The sequence below is a fragment of the Peromyscus leucopus genome, chromosome 1 (genome assembly GCF_004664715.2).
Source record: "Peromyscus leucopus breed LL Stock chromosome 1, UCI_PerLeu_2.1, whole genome shotgun sequence".
NCBI lineage: Eukaryota > Metazoa > Chordata > Mammalia > Rodentia > Cricetidae > Peromyscus > Peromyscus leucopus.
Genome location: NC_051063.1, coordinates 111001385 through 111024531, shown reverse-complemented (window position 1 = coordinate 111024531; position 23147 = coordinate 111001385).

The window sequence follows — 23147 nt, the reverse complement described above, 5'->3', positions numbered from 1 at the left end:
TGTGTTCCTTTGTTATTTGTGTACAGTGGGATTGTGGCATGCTAGGGATAACAGTACCACATTAATGATCTATACTCTAATGCCTTGTGTTCTGTCACTTAGCTGTATAGAAACATTGATCACCCTCTATTGTGCATTAATACTTTAACCATGTTACCATCTCCAGTTGGGAAGGTTCTTCCTACACTGTCCTAGCTCTGAATAACTTAGACTCTTGATTTACTCACAAGTGTGGTGAATATTGACTATTCTTGGTCTCTCTACTAAACTTAGTAATGAAGTCTTTAAGGATTAAGAAGGATGGGCATGAATGCCCACTTAAACATAAAAAGACAACTGAATATGGTGAAGAAAAATTATATGAATACATTATTTGAGCACATTTATTAATTTGTTCAACTAATTCAGGATACAGTTATGATAGACCATTTATATTAGCATATAAAAATATAATAATTTTTGTTTCTGATTTGGGATATAATCTATGTCAGGTAAATTCTGTCCTTCAATTTAATAACAAATGAGACTTTTCCAGATTATTTTTCTACAGTTCATAGTGAGTTTTTGGTTTTACTATGGTTCCATGACAAGGCCTGTGTTGTAGAAGCAATGTTTCTCTCAGGCAGCTTTTATAGCTTTTATTGTGATTTTCAAAGAGCCCTCTAATCTCATATATAAATTAATTTACTGATGGTATTGAAAAATAAAATCAATTCTTCTCTATCATTTTTCTTGAAATTGGATACCTCTCTGATTTTTATGACTTCATTATATCAACAAGAAGTAGGGCTTGTTATTAGATTTTTCATCCTGTAGTGGGAGAGAGTGCTGTGGTATATGACAATTGAATTACTTATTCAGCAACTGGGGAAATAAGGAAGGGTTGTAAGTTGTGGATTTATAAGACCCACTGAGACTGACTCCACCTACAACTCCTTACCAGTTACTCACTAGAGAAGTCACTTTGATTAAGTCACCATGGTGACATCTGGTGTTTTCAAAGATTAGTCATTTTCATAGCAGTCTGGGTCCTACTTTTTTAATTCAGTTACTTCAATAAACAGCAGCAGTTCCTTTTGGCAATAGAAGGAGGAATATTTAAAATCACAGTTGTTATACTATTGAGGAGTTTTAACAATAGTTAACTTGCTGCTAGCAAGGTTTCTGTTGTATAAACTGAGTTTCAAGTCAAAGGTCTATATTTTGACCACTAGGCTGTGTACTTGTTGCTATATAGAGTGAGGTAAGACTAAATCATTATGAATATAAATCATTGATAAAAGTAGAATCATTCAGAGAGAAATGAAGAACATGTTATTAAGATCTATAGGAATGGGTGATTCTTATTGTACAGTGGTGGAGACTTTAACAAAATTGTGTTATATGAAAAATAGTAAATGCCATTAATAATGTTTATATGTATGAAAACGGAATCCTATGAAAAAATTAAATATTGGCTTAGATTGTTATTACTGCTTACAGTAATACACAAAGGGAAAGATACAGATTGAAATAAGTAATGTTGAAGAAAAATAAGAACAGAAATTAAAGATTTGGGGAAACCTTAGCTTATTAAGATTGTAAAAAAATGTTAAATAAATAATTTGTCATTGGTTAAGTAGGCCTTTTTCTTCTGTTGGATATATATATATATATATATATATATATATATATATATATATATATACTTTACTTCCACAGGAGAAAAAAAAACATTCACATAGATGCCTACAGATATTTTAGCACCTCTAGGAACAGGAATAAACACAACAAGGAAAGATCTATAGAAGCACCTTATTATTAATGGAAAGAGAGTCTTCAATTTGTATGGACACTGCCAACTTGGAATAAAAGGAGTAATGAGTGAGAATATTTAAACAGGCATGCTCAATCCCCCACTTTCTATGGTCAGCAACTAAGCCGATAAAGCTATTTCACTTTAAGCATGGATTGTCATTCACTAGGTGGGGTCACTCTAGGTTAGAGTCTTGGTCCTCCAAAGATGGTTCTAAGGCTGGAAGGATGAGTCACAGTGTTTTCTGTTCTTTGAGAGGAAGAGAATTTAGTTCCCAGCACTCAGGTAAATCAGATCACAGCTATCTATAATTTTAGCTCTAGGAAATAAAATGTCCTCTGCTAGCAACTCAGCACCCTGCACACCTGAGCTCATGTGCATGAACACATAGAAACATATGCATATGCATATAAATAAAATTAGACTTTAAGGAGACATGAATACAAGGACTTTAAATGAAAGTGCAGTGACTTAGATGGTAGTCTTTATTCTGTAATAGTCTGAGCATGTACCACATGGATCCCTAGAACTTCAGTTTCCACTTTCAAGGAACTTAGTTTATAGGAAATCCAATCATGCATTCAGGCAAAAGTCTTTTAGACTTTATATATTAAGGCCACTACTGATACTAAGTTTTGTATCAGTCTGGATTTGAAACTTAGAACACAGGGAAATTAACCTGGTTCTGTAATGGGAAATTTATTCTTATGAGCTAGCTTTCATAGCATTAAATAGTGCCATGCACACTACCAAAGCATTAAAACAAGCATCAGTTATACCCAGCTATGAATATTGAGAGCTACAATAGTGACTGACTTGGCAAGAAATGCCTACTGGAATAATAATGGCATAAATCTCATGAGAGTAACAAACCATTATTTGATTGTTTTTCAGTCTTGCTTCACAAAATGAAGGCTATGTGTGATACCACTTTAGGAACAAAGACCTATAGCTACACAGATCATAGGCACTAGGAGAGAGCATATTTCTATTACTTTATTACTCTGTGGACATAACACTAAAGAAAAAGTCCTAATGACTTAATGTTATACCCTTAGCTCAATGCATATCTCATTACTCAACTATGAGTTCTCTACTTGTAACAGATGGTTAATGAATTATTACCATAGAGACCTACAACTGACCAAAGTGTAAAGAATAAGAAACTGCAGAATTCTCAGCCTTAAATGGAACATATATACTGCACCTCCCACTCTCAGGTCTCAGGGTTCATGGTGGAAAGGGGGAAAAAGTATAAGAGCTAAAGGTGGTGGATAGGAAACAGTGTCTCCTGGGCAATTTGACACGCAAGAAACCTTCACTAGCCCAAGCCACAACAAGGGAAGGGTGAAATGATGTTAGTACAATCTCAAAATTAAAAGAAATAATTATAAAAACATATTTATTGAATTTCTCCAAAAACTAATAAAATTTTTAAAAGAGAATAAAGAATGAAATACTTAAAAGTTGAAAGAAGAAAAGATCCTTGCAGTCATCATTCAGAGAAATGATATTTCAAATGTGAAGTGAACACATTTGGAAACTAAGTCACCATCATAAATACCTATAAGAAATATTAAAATTATGCTATTTAGAGAGCAGGATAATAACATATGTCATTGACTTGTATCTGCTTAAAAAAGAGAATGGGAAATAGAATAAATGAAGGATAATGTTCTGACTTACTGTTAACAGGCTAGAAAATAAATGATTAGAGTATAAAGACTGGAAATGTATTGGTAACCACTACATACAGAGAAGTAATATGAGTTACAGAGACAATCACAATGCCTGCCAGAGAAGAATTGATGACAATACGAGATAAGATATAATTTAAGCAGCCAAACAATGAAATAGAAAATATAATATCAATAATAGATATAATAAGTGAAACATTTAGGTTTCTGTTTAAGAGTATCATTAAATAGGATAAAACTCAACTAGGCCTCTACATAGAAAGATAGAGGGTTGGAACAGAAGTGTTGGAGACAGTAAAAAAGTAGCAATGTAAGAAATAAGAAAGGATAAACAGCTGCTGATGTGAAGGTCATTAAAATGATAACAATTAGATTTTGCCAAGGATTCACATAGAAAAAGACAAAAAAAAAAAAGAAGTGAAATAGATACATAGATTTGTGACTTTTAAAGAAATGAAATTTCTAATGAATAACCATCCAAAATAAGAGAAAACCTAAAAAGTTATTAGCTTTAATGGAATAGTCTGCCAAATATGTCAGTAACAAATGTCAAATCTCCACAATTTCTTAAAAATAAGGTGGAAGGAAAGGTAGTAGAGGGTTTCAGTGAAGCAATATTTGCAGAGTATAACTGTGGAGGCTCCCTAGTAAGGCTTTACTCAAGGTCAGAAAGTTGGCCAAAGATGTGGTTACCAAGTGTTTTGAAGGATCTATACTTGTTGGTACTTTATGCCTTGACCTTGGAAGGGGGATGTCTTTTGCCACTCCCTTGCTGATGTATAAAAAGCCCACCAGGGGGGTTGTAACACGCCTTTAATCCCAGCACTCCAGAGGCAGAGCCAGGAGGATCTCTGTGAGTTCAAGGCCAGCCTGGGCTACCAAGTGAGTTCCAGGAAAGGCGCAAAGCTACACAGAGAAACCCTGTCTCGAAAAACAAAAAACAAAACAAAACAAAACAAAAAAAGCCCACCATGAAAAAACTCGAGGCTGCCGGGCTCTCCTAAAGCTATCCTGTGTCTCTCTTTTTTATTCATCTGTGTCTATATTTTCTATCTAGCATTTCTCAGTTTCTCACTTCCTGCTTCAAGGGAACCTTCAATAAATAGGTCAGGGCTAGACCCCCAACACTGATTCACCGACATATGATGCCTGAACATGGATCCTTGAATACAGGAGATAAAGTGTAGGAATACCGAAGGTTGAAGCGAGCATGCTTGGATAATTAAGTGGGTGCAGTAATTTCTTTTAGGGAGTCAATTCTAAATATAAAGCCGCGCAATAGTAGACAGTTGTTTAAAAATATTTTAAAAATAGTCAGAGGAGCTAGAGTTAGGCTGCAACAAGTCAGTCTCTCTCTCTCTCTCTCTCTCTCTCTCTCTCTCTCTCTCTCTCTCCTAAGTTAGGTCTAAAGTCATAATATAAGTAAGCCTTAAAAGTTTTTGTGAAGTCTGAGAAATGTAGGCTTAGGTATAATAGAAAGTAACTTAGGATAAGAGCAAGTTTTTCCAAGAACAGGACCTTGGACACAGACACACTGAGGAAAACAGAAAAGCAGCATCTGGGACCAAGCACCCACTGTGGACTTATTCTCAGTCAGAGGATAAGCAGCAACAGTAACAGCAGGAGCAAGAGCAGCCAGCAGCAGCCCCAGCTTGGCATCAGCTACTGAGGCCTCATCAGCCATTGGGACCCAGACCCAAGAGGCATCACAGCATCACAGGCAGCAGACACTGCAGAGACTAGGGGATCTGCATGCTTTCTGCCATGTCTGAGCAAAGGCAGGGAGAATACAATCATTCAGGGTGTTTGTGAGAACATGTTGGAGTCTATGCTCTGCAACCTTAAAAAGCAGCAGCAGAGGCAGTGCTGGGGAGACTGGGGTTGACCCTAGGGAAACTGCTGGTTGACAGAACACCCTGGCAAGACATGCAGTGGCAGTGTGCAAACTGCTGAGGTGAGGTAAAGCCAGACTGAAAGTTGGAGATGTGTTGGAAACCAGCTCAGCCTGAGCTCCAGAGGGACAATGAGGTGGAGCCATGGACCTGCTCTGAGGCTGGCATTCTGTTGTGCAAGCAAGGCAATGCACAGAGGAAGGCCACTAGCAGAGAAGGTAATAGGACCTGGGGTGCTGAATGGAAGCTGAGTCTCACAGCATTAGGGTGGGACCTTGAGTTCTTCAGAATGTAAAAGCTGAATGGGACAGAGAAAGCAGCCAAAGCCACACAGCTTCTGTTTGCTGGGGGAAAACAAATCTGTGGCTCCTTTAAGAGATGGCTTTCTGGTTCACACTGGCTACTCTTTTGAAGAGGTCTGCACCAGCCAGCTACTATGGTACAACCTTCACTCTGGAGCAGATTTCCTAGGGAAAGGGTGCTGGCAGGAAAGTGCCACTGTAGCTGAGAGTGAAGTTTCAGAGACTCTTCTTTGATCTGGGTTGTTGCATATAAGGGAACTGCAATAAGGTTTTGGTTGGGAGTCTCTTCATATCTGAAGCTTTTTACCTCAGATTCATTATGACTTGGACAGCTATACAAAGACTTCAGGGTAGCTGGTGAGCCACGCCCTGATCTTGAGATTTCAGTGGAACATTAAGACTGGTATCAGAACTGACTTTTTTAACTTTTCAGATCTCAGAAATGGGACAATTTTGATTTCACCTACACATATACTCTATCAACTGTGGTAACTCACAAACTGTTTTGTGTAGGAATGGAGAAGTTTGTTCTTTCTACTCAGGCTCAAGATGCAGGTTCAAAAAAATATAAAGAGGGGTGGAATTATATTGCTTAGTCTCTTTAATTAAAAGTAACAAACAACAACAACAACAACAAATTTCTTGTACCTTTAGTGGATTAAGGTTAGCCTGTGTTAATGTACCCTGTGTTTTGTTAGGAGGAAATGTAAATAGTTCTAGTAAAAGTTTACTTTTGGATGTAAGTTTGTAAAAATGGTTATTTTGTCTGCTGTTAATATTCATGCTAGAATTTTGGTGTTAATCTGTTAATGTTAGTGAGCCATGGTGTGATGATAAGGGGTTACAGGTTCAGATAAGGAATTCATAAGGCCTCGAGTAGACCTTGCAAAATGACTGGGTTGGTCATTGCTAAGCCCTAATTTCCTTCATGGTTTCCACTGCTACTGCTGCAGTAACATTGTTTCAATCTAGTCATACTGCAGGAAATATGCATCAAATGTCTCAAAATGTATAAGGAGTAGGAAACTAAATTCAAGGGCTAAAGATAAGAACTTATTTGAAATGCCATGCTGAACATAACTGGGTGTGTGTATACTCTTCTATTTACAAATATTGATTTTTAAAAAGGCTTGCCGCAGCTAAAACTACTATATAAACATCTTAGACACATTTTAAAAGGCCATTCCATCTTGATCATCCTTTACTCCTTTACTAGGAGGTATAGCAGCCATAAGTAGCAGGTGTATTGCTATGATTATTCCAGCTACTTGCAAGCTCTTAGTGGAAAGCTAATTCAGAGCTACATAGAGTTAAGCTCTGCACCCTCACTTGAGATTTTCCAAAGGCTGGTAGTACACAGTCATCTGAGGTCTCTGAGGAACCTTTTATACTATAAAGAAGGGGGAATCTGTGGGGGTGCACAGAGGCTTCCTAGTAAGACCTTACTCAAGGTCAGAAAGTCTGAGCTTGCTTTGCCCAGTAGGGCTGCATAATAGGATAATTTGGCCAAAGACATGGTTACCAGGTGTTTTGAAGGGTCTACACTTGTTGGTACTTTATATCTCGACACTGGAAGGGGAGAGCTTTTGCCCCTCCTCTTGCTGATGTATAGAATATCCATCATGAATAAACTTGAGGCATTTAGGTATTGACCCAGGGACCTCCCAAAGCTATCCTGTGTCTCTGTCTTTCTCTCTGTCTACATCTATATTTCTTCCCATTACTTCTCAATTTCTCATTCCCTGCTTCAAGGGAATCTTTGATAGGTCAGGGCTGAGTCCCAACACTGGACCCCAACATATGACAAGAATATTGCACACACAAGAATTAGCATTTCCCTGTGCAAGACTGGTGTGAGATCAAGTCAGTCAAAAGCCCAAAATGAAAAGTGGCAGGACTCTTGGGTTTTCAATCCCTAGCCGAGGAGATATTGGCAATCGATGGCTGCTTGTGGAGCAAGTGTCTATTTTCTTCAGGGATGTTTTCTTGGAGAGGTTATATATATTCCAATAGATGGTCCTATAGTCATGCACGTACAGTGAGCACTAAATGGACTTAGTAAGTTTACAAACAAATCACATAACGTTGCAAGATGGAAGTATGGTAGGGAGAGGGAAGGAATTCAGTGAGAGGGATGGGGGTGAATATTACTAAAACATGAAAATATGACTATATAAATTGTAAAAAAACAATTAAAAATTATAAAATATTACAAAATAAGGTTAGAATGTTTTCAGTAAAAAAGGGCTTACAACAGAAACTTCTTCCTTAATTCTATAAGGCTGGTAGAATGGAGAAAGTGATGAGAAGAAGCATGGAGAGAAACATTGATCAGAGAATATTATACATAACCTCCATGATTAAAAGTTTAAAAGGAAACCCAATTAACAAATGTAGATATAAGCACTGAAAGAATAAAAGTAGAAGCCTCTATTTCTCATGATCATAGTTGTGGAACTCCTACAAAAATGTTCACAAATCAAGTTATGAGTGCAAGGTATGTCAAACAATTTATAAATAGATCCATATATCATGGCAAAGAGTGATTTATTTCAGGTATACAAGGTTGTCTCAGCATTCAGTTTCAATCAATCTTATCTACCACATCAATAAGCTGAAGAAGAAAAATGATATGATAATGTGAATTGAGGCAGAAAAAGGCATTTGACAAACTATAGAGTCCATTCATGTTTCTAAAAATTTCTCAGCAACATAATATGCAAAGCTAACATAAAAATTTCTTGCCCCAAAATATTTAGTATTGTCATAAAAGGTTAAATTTAATATTAAACTCTGAAAATCATCAGCAGGAAACAGGTACCTTTCACACATCTACACTATCAATCAAAAAATAAAATAAAATAGTAGCAAACAAGGGAAGGAAAAATAAAAATTTCATTTTTACAGATAGCGTGATTGCATAATAAAGAGACTTTTAATTATTTGTGGAGGAAAATCATACTAGTAATATTGTCAAAAGACACAGAGAATTCATGTTTGAATGACAATCAGTCTCCAGCAACAAGTAGTTAACTACTGAAAATTAAAATATAAAAATTTGTATCATCTAAAATATAGCACTTCAAAAAGGAATATATATTTAAGTATAAACTTAATATTTATTTATTTATTTTCTGAGACAGAGTTTCTCTGTGTAGTTTTGGTGCCTGTCCTGGATCTCGCACTGTAGATCAGACTGGCCTCAAACTCACAGAGACCCATCTGGCTCTGCCTCCTGAGTGCTGGGATTAAAGGCGTGAAAGTGACTCATTATAGGATTTTGCTGACAAGATTATCTCGAAAGAGTAAAACTATTGAGTAAAAACTAATGTTTGCCAAACATTAATTAAGTGGATAATTAATGTGAGTGACATAGATTATCTAGTAAAACAATTATATAGCATCTATGTTTGTATGGACATGACAGTGTATCTGTCCAAACACACAAAATATCATGGCTGAAGTTACAGTTTAATGTAGTTTTTCTAACTAAAGAGGTTAGGGGTATGGTAAAAATTGAAGAAACAAATTTACTTGAATGGCAGATAAAGTTCAAAATGGCCTCATTGAAGATTTAGAGACTAAGGTGGGAGGACTGAACTCAGTAAATATGGGAGTAATGCAGATATGAAACCAAAGTCAAAATGAATTGTATACAATAATCGTATTTTGTTTAAATTCTTTCTGGCAGAGATGTGATTCACATCTGGAAATACTACATACCATTTACAAGGATGTGGAAGAGGATGAGAGTCAGCCTTTTTAATGTCCTTGAACAATATAGTGTTAAGTAAGCGTTAGAGACATCACTATGCACTCATGCAGTCTTTAGAATTTCCAACTTCATAAAAATAAAGTTGTGTCTGAGAAAGTGTCACAATGCAGAGCTCCAACTCAGACATAAGATGAAATCTAGTATGGTATATTCTTCCAGAAAAAGTGGCATAAAGGAAGAGGTGAAAGAAGTGAGAATGTCCCTCAGTGCTGACATATTAGTTTTCTTGTAACAGTAAGCTCTAATAAGATGCAAATGACAGAGGGAACAGGTACATGCATACTGTGGCTCCTAGTTGGTAAATATCTGAAAATTTGAAATTATGTGAAATGAAGAGTTTATTTAGGAAATCAGCTACCTCAATTTGCCCAAATATAAAGTATTCTGCACAAAGAGTTATTAGAAGCAATATTCTTAGGTTTTCTCTTTTTAAGTACTTTGTCAAGAAAATACTGTGCTCTTAAGAGTAATAAAAGAAGAGAGGAAAGTTAATGTTCCTAAAGAGACAACAGACTATTTGGTAGAAAAGGGTAAGTAGAGGTGACAAAAGAGAAAAAAATGCAAATAGTTGTGATCTATGCACTTTCACAGAAATGTCACATGAATGTAAACTTCTCTGGAATTAAACTGAGGCTGTGGAATAAGAATGAATAATGTTAAAACAAGGCAAAACAGGAACAGGTTTCCTGGGCACTGGGCAAACAGTATTGTCAGCCTCCTAGTGGGTATATTTGATTATATTTGATGGGCTGTTCATGAATGTTTGCTCAAAATATGTTGAACAAATAGGTTTTTAGTCATGGCACCATCACTACTAGTATCGTTAGCACTTTTTTTTTTTTTTTTTTTTTGGTTTTTCGAGACAGGGTTTCTCTGTGTAGCTTTACGCCTTTCCTGGAACTTGCTTTGGAGACCAGGCTGACCTCGAACTCATAGAGATCCACCTGCCTCTGCCTCCAAAGTTCAGAGATTAAAGTCATGCGGCACCACTGCCCAGCTTGTTAGCACTTTTAATTGACTGAGAATTTTATACATGTATATAACATGTGTTGATCAAGACCACCCCATTGCCTCTCCTTTAATTTCTCCTCTATCTCACCACTCTTTTACCTTCCTGACTTCATATGCTCTTTTTCTCAAGCCAACTGTGTCCAATTACTATGGTGCCTATATATGAACAGCAGTAGGGTTTTCTTAGAGTTTCTATTGCTGTGATGAAACACCATTACCAAAAAGCAAGTTGAGGAAGAAAGGGTTTATTTGGTTTATACTTTGTATACGTGTTCATCTTCCAAGGAAGTTAATACAGGAATTCCACCAGGGCAGGGATCTAGGGGCAGGATCTGATGCAGAGGTCACAGAAGGGTACTGTTTACTGACTTGCTTGTCATTACTTACTCAGTCAACTTTCTTATAGAACCTAAGACCACCAGTCCAGGAATGGCACCACATACAACGAGGTGAGTCCTCCAGCATCAATTACTAATTAAGAAAATGTCCTTACAACTGGATCTTATAGGGTCATTTTTTTTCAATTCATGTTCCCTCCTTTTAGATAACTGTAGCTTGTTTCAAGTAGACATAAAACTATCCAGGACAAAGGCCATGACCTGAAGCATGGGCAGTCTCTCATGGGGTATATCCCTGAAGAAACTGATTTCCCTTTTCCTGAAGCTACCAATTGTGAAAAGCTTCTTAACAAAGAGTGAGATATTTTAGTACAGTCTCTTCTGTTTTTGCTTGTGAATAGATGTCTTCTGCTCATCTTTCCCTTTGCATAACCCACATCTTACATGGTTGGGGATTAGCTGAGCATGTTTAGAGTGGAATTTTTATGACTATCTGTTAAGTCGTTTCCTGAAACAAGATGGAGTGCACAATCACTTATGACAGATTCTGTTTCATCATACTCTTGACCTGAGTATCAGATCTTAATGAGTCTTGCAGAAAGGTTGCCTTCTGGCTCACTAGCTGCCTCTGTGCTCAGCAATTTAAACTGTAGTTAAACGTTAAGCACCAGAACTCATGAGTCAGCATTAACTGAAATTCCCTTACAAAAAGTCATCTTCAGTCAATTACTCTGAATTATAAGCAAAAATGCCCAGAGTCTTATTTTTGACCTTCAACAGGAATGAGATAACACATTTTAAGTTAAGTTGTAAACTTTATTTTAAAGGATATAAACTTTCTGTAGCATTATGGCTGATATCTTCAAAAGTACAATAGCTGGGTCCAGTTAGAGTTAGCTTGAATGCAAACTTAGTCAGTTGCTAAAGCAAGCACCTGTGAGTATGAGCAGCTGTTAACCTTGTAAAATGTGATAATAGTGTGTTGTCTGCAATTATCATTGTCAAATGTGCATCAGAACTGCACATGTGTGCTTACATAGTCTATAATTTAATGTTCACTGTATATGTCCACTACACATGTTACTATTGCTGCACAAATTATTTTTGTAAAAGTTTATATCATGTTAGGCATCTTCCCTATGCTCTTTATTTCTGCATCCCTACACCTTTCTTTCTCCATCCTGCCTTCATTCTGTTTTGCAAAATATTTTACAGAGAATACATCTGACAGAGGGCTGATTTCCAAAATATATAAAGAACTCAAAAAACTAGATATCAAAATACCAAATAATCCAATTAAAAATGCTATACAGATCTAAATAGAATTCTCAACAGAAGAATCTCAAATGGCTGAAATACACTTCAAGAATTGTTCAACATCCTTAGTCATCAGGCAAATGCAAATCCAAATGACTCTGAGATACCATCTTATACCTGTCAGAATAGCTAATAAAAAACACTGATGATGACAACTTATGTTGGAGAGGATATGGAGTAAGGGAAACACTCATCCACTGCTGGTGGGAGTACAAACTTGTATAGCCACTTTGGAATAGATATGATGGTTTCTCAGAAAAATGGGAATAAATCTATCTCAAGACCCAGTTTTACCAATTTTGCACATATACCCAAAGAGTGCTCAATCATACCACAAGGACACTTATTCAACTATGTTCATAGCAGCTAATTTGTAATAGCCAGAACCTAGAAACAACCTACATGCTCCTCAACAGAATAATGAATAAGAAAAATGTGGTACATTTACACAATGGGGTATTACTCATCTGTTTAAAAAAAACAATGACCTCATGAAATTTGTAGGCAAATGGATGGGAATTGAAAAAAAATCATTCTGAGTGAGGTAACCGAGGCCCAGAAAGACAAACATGGTATGTATTCGCTCATAAGTGGCCATTAGGAGTAAAGTACAGGATAACCAATCTACAATCCACAGCCCGAGGGAGGCTAGATAGAAAAGAGGGCCCAAAGAGGGATGCATGCAGTTCCCGAGAAGGAGAAATAGAAGAGATTTCCAGGGTAAACTTGTGGCAGGAGTGAGGGGTGGAAGATAGGAACTTGAGGGACAGATTGGGCAGGCTGCATGCAGGAGGTTGTTTGGGGACAAGACAGAGGGCTAGGGAGAAACATTGGTGCCAGGGAAACTCCCAGTAATCCACAAAAATGACCCAAGCTAAGACCTGTAGCAACAGTGAAGAGAGTGCCTGAATTGGCCATCTACTGTAATCAGATTGGTGACTACTCTAATTGTCATCACAGAGGCTTTGTCCTGCAACTGATGGAAGCAGATGCAGAGATCCACAGCCAAGTATGGTGCCGTGCTCTGGGAGTCCTCTTGAAGAAAGGGAGGAGGGATTGTAAAAGCCACGTAAGAGCCAAAGGGGAGTCAAGTAATGATGGAAGAACCCAGGGACAGCTGACATGAGCTCATGAGAACACATGGACTCTGGACCAACAGTTAGGGAGCCTGCATGGAACTGACCTAAGCCTTCTGCATGTTTATGACAGTTGTGTACCTTGGTCTATTTTTAAGACTCCTCCTAACAGTAAGATCAAGACCTGTCCCTGTCCCTTAGCTGGCTTTTGGGAACCTGTTCCCCATGCTGGATTACCTTGCCGAACCTTTATAAATGGGGAGGAGCTCAGTCATAGCTCAACTTGATATGTCATGCTATGTTCAAGCCTATGGAGGCCTGCCCCTTTCTGAATGGAGATGGAGGAGGAGTGGATGGATGGGGAGGGTGGTAGATGGGAAGAGAGTTGTAGACAAATTTCTAAACAGTCTTATTAAATAAGAAACACAGAGCCAAATACAGAGGTAATAGCTGAAGAGATCAGAACTAATATCCACGACTAGCCTTAGCTTACCACCAGCAGGAGCTTCCACAGAGAGAGCTTCTTCCCTTCTAACTTGTGTTTTTATTACCTTCCTGTTCTGCCTTCTCATTGGCTCTAAGCCTAGCCACATGACTTCCTCATCACTGCCTGTTTATAGATACCTCCAGGTTTCTAATGTTGGTACTAGGATTAAAGGCTTGTGTCACCACGCCTGGCTCTGTCCTTGACCACACAGAGACTCTGCCTGCCATGTGATCAGATTAAGGGCATGTGCTACCACTGCCTGACTCCTGTTTATGGCTATTTGACCTCTGATCTCCAGGCAACTTTATTTATTAACATACAATAAAATATCACATTTCATCATAAATAAAATATCCCCAAATTTTCCCTTTTTATTCTAATAAAAAAGTTATAACTACTATAAAAACTATATACAATAAGTACAATAACTATATACAATATATACAAGCATTAAATACCTCAACAATATCTACTCCATTTGACATTGACATTTGACAAACTCAGAGAAAATATTCAATTATCTATCCTATTTTGGTAAGTAATATACCTGAATTACTTTCTATCCTAACCTATATTACTAACAGAGAACTATCTTATAATGTCTTTCAAATTTATACACTTACACCTCTTTAGTGAATTTCTTTTCTGAAATTCTTTTTTTTTTTTTTTGGTTTTTTTTTTGAGACAGGGTTTCTCTGCGTAGCTTTGCGCCTTTCCTGGGACTCACTTGGTAGTCCAGGCTGGCCTCGAACTCACAGAGATCCGCCTGGCTCTGCCTCCCGAGTGCTGGGATTAAAGGCGTGCACCACCACTGCCCGGCTTCTGAAATTCTTAACAAGGAAAACTATAACTATAACTATCTAATCTTCAACTAACTATAACTATAATTATCTAATCTTCAACTCTCTCAGAGACCCAAGAAGGAAATAATATTACCTGGTAAAACAGGAAGTGTAAGCAAGACTTGGGAGAGTAGACAGTGACAGCAGGCAGCCTGGACAGTCATCCAAAGTTCCTCTGTAAAGTTCAGGTATCTGTCTTTAGCTCACAGGCCTAGAGTCTCTCAGTCACTTCTCTCTGTGTCCTGTAGAATGTCTGGCAGTTTCCTCTGTTAAGCAGGAACCTGAAGGACCATTTTGCCAAGCAAAGTTCAGTGGCCACCTTCCTATGGGTCCTCCATGTCCACTTTATATAACATACTGTCAAGCAGTCATTGCAAAGGCACTTTTTGCTCAGTAGCTAATTTTTGCCACAAAGAAAGCAAATTCTATAATGAGTTTCTTTTTTTTTTTTGGTTTTTCGAGACAGGGTTTCTCTGTGTAGCTTTGCGCCATTCCTGGGACTCACTTGGTAGCCCAGGCTGGCCTCAAACTCACAGAGATCCACCTGGCTCTGCCTCCCGAGTGCTGGGATTAAAGGCGTGTGCCACCACCGCCTGGCACCTATAATGAGTTTCTTAAATGCCCATTATCTTCTCTGAAGTAGATTGGTGCTTCCAAGAGCAGACATATCTCACTGTCCAAAAAAATCTAAGTTTTTAAAACATTTTAAATGCAACATTCTGTAGGTCTTTGAATTATTTGAAGATTACATGTCTGTCTGAAATATATCTATATATACCTAGAAAACTTAACTAATATGACTATAAGTGATTATCATGGATGACTAATAATTTATATTTCTTAATTATACATTACAATTTTAAATGAGCTGCCCAAACATAATACCTTAAACAAGAGTAGAAATATACATATAGTATTACAAAATTAAATTTAAATTTGTATCAATAAACTAAAATCCATAGCAATAAAAAACAATTTTAAACAAATTGTTGCTCTTTAAAAGTAGGTTCAATAATTTACCCTTTTATCCTATCATATCTATATCCTATATATCTATATCATATACCCGTTTATTCTTTTAGAAAGATAATGACTATGACCAATAACAATTTGTAAGCAACAACCTAAACAAAGACAAACATCTATAATCCACTTTTAGCCCTGAACTTTGGCATTATGTAGAGAATGGACAACAAAGGATATAGCTACCTTTCCTAGAACTTGACAATTAACCCAATTTTTTTCTTTTCAGAATAAAGATGCCTTCACCCACAACCAGCAGGAAGCAATTTTAAGAACATGACACCCACATTCCCAAAGAGGTGGTGTGGGGCAGGTGGTTTTTGGTCTTTCAATGGGTTTTGGGTTTGGAACAGTTTTCACTGTTTAAGAGGGTTGGTTACAAGTTGTTGTTGTTAATGGTTAGGAAAAGGGCTAAGCAAAGGAGATTAGATTTAAGGTTCTTGTTTGAAAAAATATATAGAAATGATAGAATAGAGGGTAGATTATTGAATCTACTCTGAAAAGAGAAGTAAAAAGAGGATTCTGGGAAGAGGAAGGCTGAGTCAGGAGTCACCAGCAAGACACAGAGGAAGCAAGATGTAAAAGTACAGGTAAGCCACAAGCCACATGGCAACTTATAGATTAATAAAAATGGGTTAATTTAAGATACAATAACTAAATAGCAAGAAGCCTGCCTCGGCCATACAGTTTATAAGTAATATAAGTCTCTGTGTGTTTACTTGGGTCTGAACAGCTGCAGGAGCTGGGTAGACACAGGAAAACTCCAGGTACAGGGAGTAGGTGGGATTAGGGAGAGGGGGGAGAGAGGGGAACTGTGGTCAGTATGTAAAATAAAAGAAAAAAATGTTAATTAAAAAAAGAAAGAAAAGATTTTATAGACAGAAATACTCACAAATAAGCATTTCAAATGCTTCATAGAAGATTTTTGTCTTTTAATACATTCCTCACCTAAGGTGTGAAAGTTGTAATAGTCTTCAAATTGGACAATTAAAACTCCTGTGTTACCCCAAAATATACTCTTCCTTCAATGCCTAAAAAAAGGCAAATACTAGAGAATACTTAGAACCAAACATGTTATACTATTTGCTTGAAGTGAATTAATAATGGAAATTTCAAAATATTGAAAAAATGGCACCTTCAGATAAAGGAAATCATATGGACTGTACAAGTAGCCTTTTTTCTCCTCAAATACATTTTCATGTTCTTGCATAGGATCTGTATTCAGTTCCTAGCACCTACATGGTAGATCAGAACTATTTTATACCCTGGTGTCAGGCTATCTGACACCCTTTTCTGGCCTCTGAAGACACCAGGTATGCATGTGGTACACAGACATACAAACACATAAATATTTTAAATCTCAAAAAAGAGAAAGCTGTTAATTTTATTACAGGACATGGCATTTAAAAGCAAGTAACAGAAAGCTACTGAAGTCACTGTGCAATTACAAAATAAACAAAATACTGTCTGTACATCATCATCACTCCCTCCCACATTCACTTTTATTCTATTTATCATTATGTTTAAAACAAAATGTCAAGAGTAGAGCATTGGCATATAAAAGAGAAAAATAGTTGTTTTCTCAGAATTTTTTTATCTTTTAAAAGAAGCTATAGGGCATTCATATGTATTCCTATAATTGATAGTTCAATGTAAATTAGAAATATTATGCTCTCCTCTTGGAAAGAAAGACTTCTTGACAGAGATTTCTTTGTTGTTGCTGCTGTCAGTGTGTGTTAGGATGGAAGGGTAATCATGTGTGTATTAATATGGAGGTCAAAGTGATGCTGTGTGTCTTTGTCAATCATTCTCCATTTTGCTTATGGAAGCAGGGAGTCTCAGTTGAACCCAGAGCTCACAGATTCAGTTAGTCTAGCAAGTTAGTTTGCTCTGGGGATCCCTGTTTATAAAAAAAAAAGTGTTGAGATTGTTGGAGGTAGTCTGCCTGACTTTGATGTGTATTTTGAGGATCTGAACCCTGGTCTGCATGCTTGTGTGGCAAGCACTTAATTCATTGAGTGAGTCAGTTTCCTAGCCCCCACAGACTTTCTTGTGTTCATTGATTGGATTGCTGTACTTTAGAGAACATAACACAATAACTTATATTGTTTCTTAGTTATGTTGTGTGAGGTGATTTTATTTCATCCTTATATGAAATCACAATAAACAAATATTACTTATAAATTTTTTTCTGTACTGAAATTGTATACTAGTTCTTATTAGTTTGCAAAGAATTTCAGAAACCTAAAACAGTAAAGATTCCACAAGTAAACTGCTGGTAACTGAACTCCTGTCCTCTGTAAGAGCAGTGAGTTCTCTATAATTGCTAAGCCATCTCCCAGCCCCAGTATTGTTCTTTTTTTTTAAAAAAAAATCCCCTTTTGAATACAACCTTAAAACAGTCAGACTCCACAACAAAAATTCTGTTTCTAAGTCATTTCTCAGAGCACTTTCTAAGTCCATGCTATCAGAAACTTGGTCAGCTGAGTACCTAATGTCTTTATTCCCATCAGATCTTAACTTCTAGATCTGAATTTGCTTATTACAATGAATAAATCAAGTCGACAGCTGAATGTCCAAAAAGCCTTGGCTGCAGAGAGCTTTCATTGTATAGAGATGGAACAGTGATTCAGATGCATGCCTCTCACTACATTGCTCGTACCCCCTGCTTTTAACTCATTTGATGCTCTGAGCAGAAGGGTAAAGTGGTATTTTAGATGCACAGACATTTGCTCTGGTCTTTCACAAGCTTTCTATTTTATTGCAATGAACAGTGAATCATAACTGATTGTAAGGAAGCATAAGGAATTAATGTCAATCTAACTAAATGGTTCCCATCCAGCATATGCTGACACCAACGCAAAGGTAGTTTTGAAGGTACTCTTAATCAGTAATGAATGTTTTCTTGATTACCACCCCCTGCTTCTTCTGGGCTTTATATCTAATCTCCTTTGGACAATTTCATTGATATTATCTGTCACTCAACATATAAATTAGAACTCTAAAATCTATAAGGAAATAAGAGACTGAATAGAATAGAACTACTTAAATAATTGAGCTTAAGATGCCATAGTGAATTGTATTGAATGTAGTATTGGGATTCATTTGCTTTGGCAGCTTTGTTTCAAGGTAATTATTCCCAAAGAAGAAGCCCTGAAATCAGCTGGCAAATAAAGCAGAGGAGTTTGGGAATACAATATAGAGATAAGGACTTTTTATAAGATAGTGAAAAGAATGGAATACAATCATGATTTTGTAATGCAAAGCTCACACTGGGGTGTGCAATAAGTCAATAGAACAGGACCTTTGTAGTGAAAGAGACACACAATTTTCAATCATTACCTAGAAAAAGGATAAGGGACACTTTTCTGTGATGGCAGCGAGAACAGGAAGATAAAAATATTCTGGTTGGTCCTGAGTGAGGACAGTAAATTGTAACATGTTTGATCCATCAATTTGTGATAGTAGCTATTTCGACAAATCAACTTTTTGATTTTTCATTTATGAATCTGAATTGTATGAACCATTAATTACTTATAAACTGAATCAAGAAAATAAACAAACTTCAAATATTTTTCAACTAAGTTGTTACAGATTTTATCACCATATTTCAGATAATACTGGAGAAAGAGTGCTTAGTAGAATCCTTTGAAAAATAAATATTGAATAAATTATGTATTAAGTAGTAATAGTCTATCAGTTAATATGGATAATCAAAAACTCTACTTGACTATTTAATATGTGTTTAATTTTAAAACCATTCAGAAATACACACATTGCATATGTACACATATATGCAAACAATATAATCATCCTTTCATGTCTATTATGTTTAGGTCCTATTTTATATATGAGAGAAATAAGGCAGAGGGATATTGTTGTCCATTATCAAGGTCTGGCTTCCTATGCCTAGTAACCTATAATACAGTTTGTTCAGAAACAGTACATCCTTATCTATCTAAATAAATAATTTATTTATTTAGGATACTCCCTGTCAATTGGGATTTTTGAAGGAACGGATTAATGTGTATGCTCAAGGTTCAAGTAGCATCTAGAAATTTTTCCTTTTCCTCTGTTCTTGTCATGACTCAGCTCTACTGCCTCTTGTGAGAAGGACTGGTTCTGCCCTAATAATACTGAGAATAACCATTTGTGTGGGATTTTTTAAGCAAATTGCTAATATTAATTAATTAATTAATTACTGTTGAGCAAGTGACAAGATTTACAATCACAAAATAAATAAAGGTCTGGGCATATCAATGAGGGGTTTTCTAGGTTAGGCTCAATGAGTTGGGAAGACCCACCCTAATCATAGTTGCCACAGATTCTTTTGGCTTGGGAGTTTGAATAGAATATAAAAAAGAAAATTATCTGAGTGCTAGCACTCATCATCCTTCATTATCCCGTGTTTCCTGATTCTGGATGAAATTTAATCCTTTTCTTCAGACTCCTACAGCCTTAATTTCCTCCAAGAGAATAGTCTGTACCCTCAAAGCATGAATGAAAATACACTCATCCTTACTTAATTTGTTTTTATTAGATATTTTATTATAGCAACAAAACAAGCTAACTAATGCAGTTGCTGATTCTAAAGTATGAGGGCATGCTGGCAAGAGCAATCAACCTCCCTTGTGTATCTAATTTCACATGGGTTCAGCAGAGCCACTGATCCACAAGGGACTTTTGGTACAGATTATTGAGCTAGAACACAAAGATGTATATGTACACACTGGACTCTAGACATAAAATCTTCACCATGCCTCAGTGAGGTTGCCTCTTTGCTTTAAATACATATTACTCTTATCAATTAATTATTAGTTATTTTCACATTCAATTTTAATGACTTCTGTTAAAGTAACAAAACTTAAATTCCACATTAGGTTTGTGGATTTGTATTCTCCCATACTAGACTTGAAAGATGTACATCAAGGAGAGAAAAGTACAAGCTTTTGGTCAATCTTCTTTCTAGTTTTCAGTATCTCCAAACTTAGAGATTGGAATAAGGTTGTTGGAGTAGAGACCATGATTCATTGAGTGTAGCATGTTTCTAAAATGCAAGAGTGAACCACAAAACTAAAGCACAAAAGACAGGGAAGAGGAAGACATTGGCTCATCACTGAGGAAAATCTTTAGGGACAGTTATTATAGGGCTTAAATTTAATTGCTAAAGCAATGGGAAACAACTTGAGAGGTTTTAGACCAGCTATTCTCAAGACTAGTAATGGCTTCTGTATCTGTAAATCAGATAGGCACTGTCCAAGTCAATATTGTAATTGAGTCATTCACAGGCCTTGGAAGAATTATCCATGTGACATATTCTTCTGGAAGCAAACAATGAACAACAACAGAAAATGTTTTGCGCATGTTTCCCAGATAAGTACATTTCTATAGCCCAGAACTCAAGCATTATGCCACTCAGTTTTAATGTTGGTACTAATACCACTCATCTCTAAGCAATGAACCTCTAACTCTATTTGTTAAATGTGTGGTGATATCAGATTTATTTTCTATGCACAATATCCCACCTCCACTCCCCCCAAAAAAATGACAAAAAGAAAAAAAAGGAAAATGAGCCAGACATGGTGGCAACAGAAGCTGATTCGGAATGATTTGAAGACATGAGGATTGTGGTTGTTTAAATGGGAAATGTCTTCTATACACTCAGGAATGTACAGACTCAGTCCCTATTTGGCAGTGCTGTTTGGAGAGGCTGTGGGGAGGTGCAGTCTTGCTGGAGGAAGTATCTCACCTGGGATGGGCTTTGAGCCTCATCACACTTTCAGTTCCCCCTCTGCTTCATGTGCTATTTCAGCTCTCTGCTCTTGCCATGATGCCTTCCACTTCCTGCCATGCTTCCTCATCATGAAAGGCTCTCATCCATCTGGAGGTAAACTGAAATAAACTTTCTCCCACAAGTTGGTTTTGATCATGGCATTTTATCACAGCAACAGAAAACAAACGAATACAGGGATATTACATTCCACATTTTCTGCTTTCTTTCTCTTTGATATTTGAGAGCATTAACAATTTCCCTCTATGCAGTGTACACATTTAGGGCTGGGTTTTACATATGTTCTCTTTCATGACAGTATGTTTTTCCTCATATAACAAAATCATCACTTGGATAACACAGTTAACAAACCACATTCTGGAGGCTAAACTTTTTTGTCACTATGTTACATAAAAGATTACAAAGACAGGCATTTCAGAAATGAGAAAATATGTTTAAAATCAAAGTTCTGCAGAAAGCAATTCTAATGCAGTTATGTTTAAGGATACCACTACGGACCTTCACTTTATTTAAATGCATCAGGTAGGTAACTGAACGTTTTGGTCACTGCATTATTCTAAGTAGCTTTGTCTTATTCTAAGTAGCTTTGTCAACCACAGGAAGTTGGTCTTGAGGGTAGAAGACGTGAAACATGAAAATCAAATGCTATGAAGGACAAGGAAGCACCAACTCAGGGGGTGTGACTCTCAAAGGTCTTTGACGTCAGTGAGGCAGCCTACAAATGGGATGGGAAGGAGGATTTCATTCTTTCTTGCTATGCTGGGAGGTCCCAGAAGTGTTTCAAGAGATCCAGTACAATGCCAAGCTCTATCACAGTCCAAATGCTTTTCTTCACTGTGTTCTACTCACTGGTATGAGAAATTAAATAAGGAAGCCTATGCAAAGACAATGCCCAGAGGCTTTCATTAGCTAAGGAATAAGAAAACTTTTGAAATATATTACCATATACAAATTATTGATGAAATACCTTTTTGTTAAGTTAATTCCAGAAAAAAAGTAACCTTTTCTCAAAAGACAGCGTGTTCCAGTGGGCTGACAGTTCCCTGGATTCAACACTCATCCATGCTTGTTACTGCTTTTGCAAAACTTAGTTGCAGCAGAAACATCCCCAACTGAAAGCAATCAATATAAAACCATTTTCCTCACATTGTAGAAACAAAGAAAATATTGAAATACCAGAAAATTTTCCACCAACACAGAAATCTGAAGATGACCTCTATTTGAGCCATTTTTGTTTTCCACATGAAATACATTTTCCATTTCAGCAAAGACATCTCTGGAAATCAAGACACGAGAAAATAGTTCTGCTTTTCACCTCCTCAAATAAAATCTTCTAAGATGCTTTACCTTGGGAAGTTATTTCACTGTGCAATCTAGTGACATCTATTCATACACTGTTTTTACGTTGGTTTGGAAAATAAAACTTAAATATTGCTATATTTAATTGTATACGTGTACAGATGAGTTCTTGTACATGAAAGTGTATGTGTGTGCATGTGGAAGTGAGAGAAAAACTTGGTTCTCTTTTCTTTAGTGGCTTTCTACCTTGTTTTATGAGACAGTTTCTCATTGGCCTGAAATCTACAAAGTATGTGAGGGTGGTTGACTAGCAAGCCCCAGAGATGCTCTGGGGTTGGCCTCCCTGGTCCCGGGAGTAGACACATCTACCACCATGTCTTGCTTGAACTCTGATTATCATGCTTATACAGCAAATATTATACTGACAGTCCTATCACTTCAGAACCTTTATCATGTGATTAACATGTATTTATATGAGATTTTTTATTTGTATGTGATATAG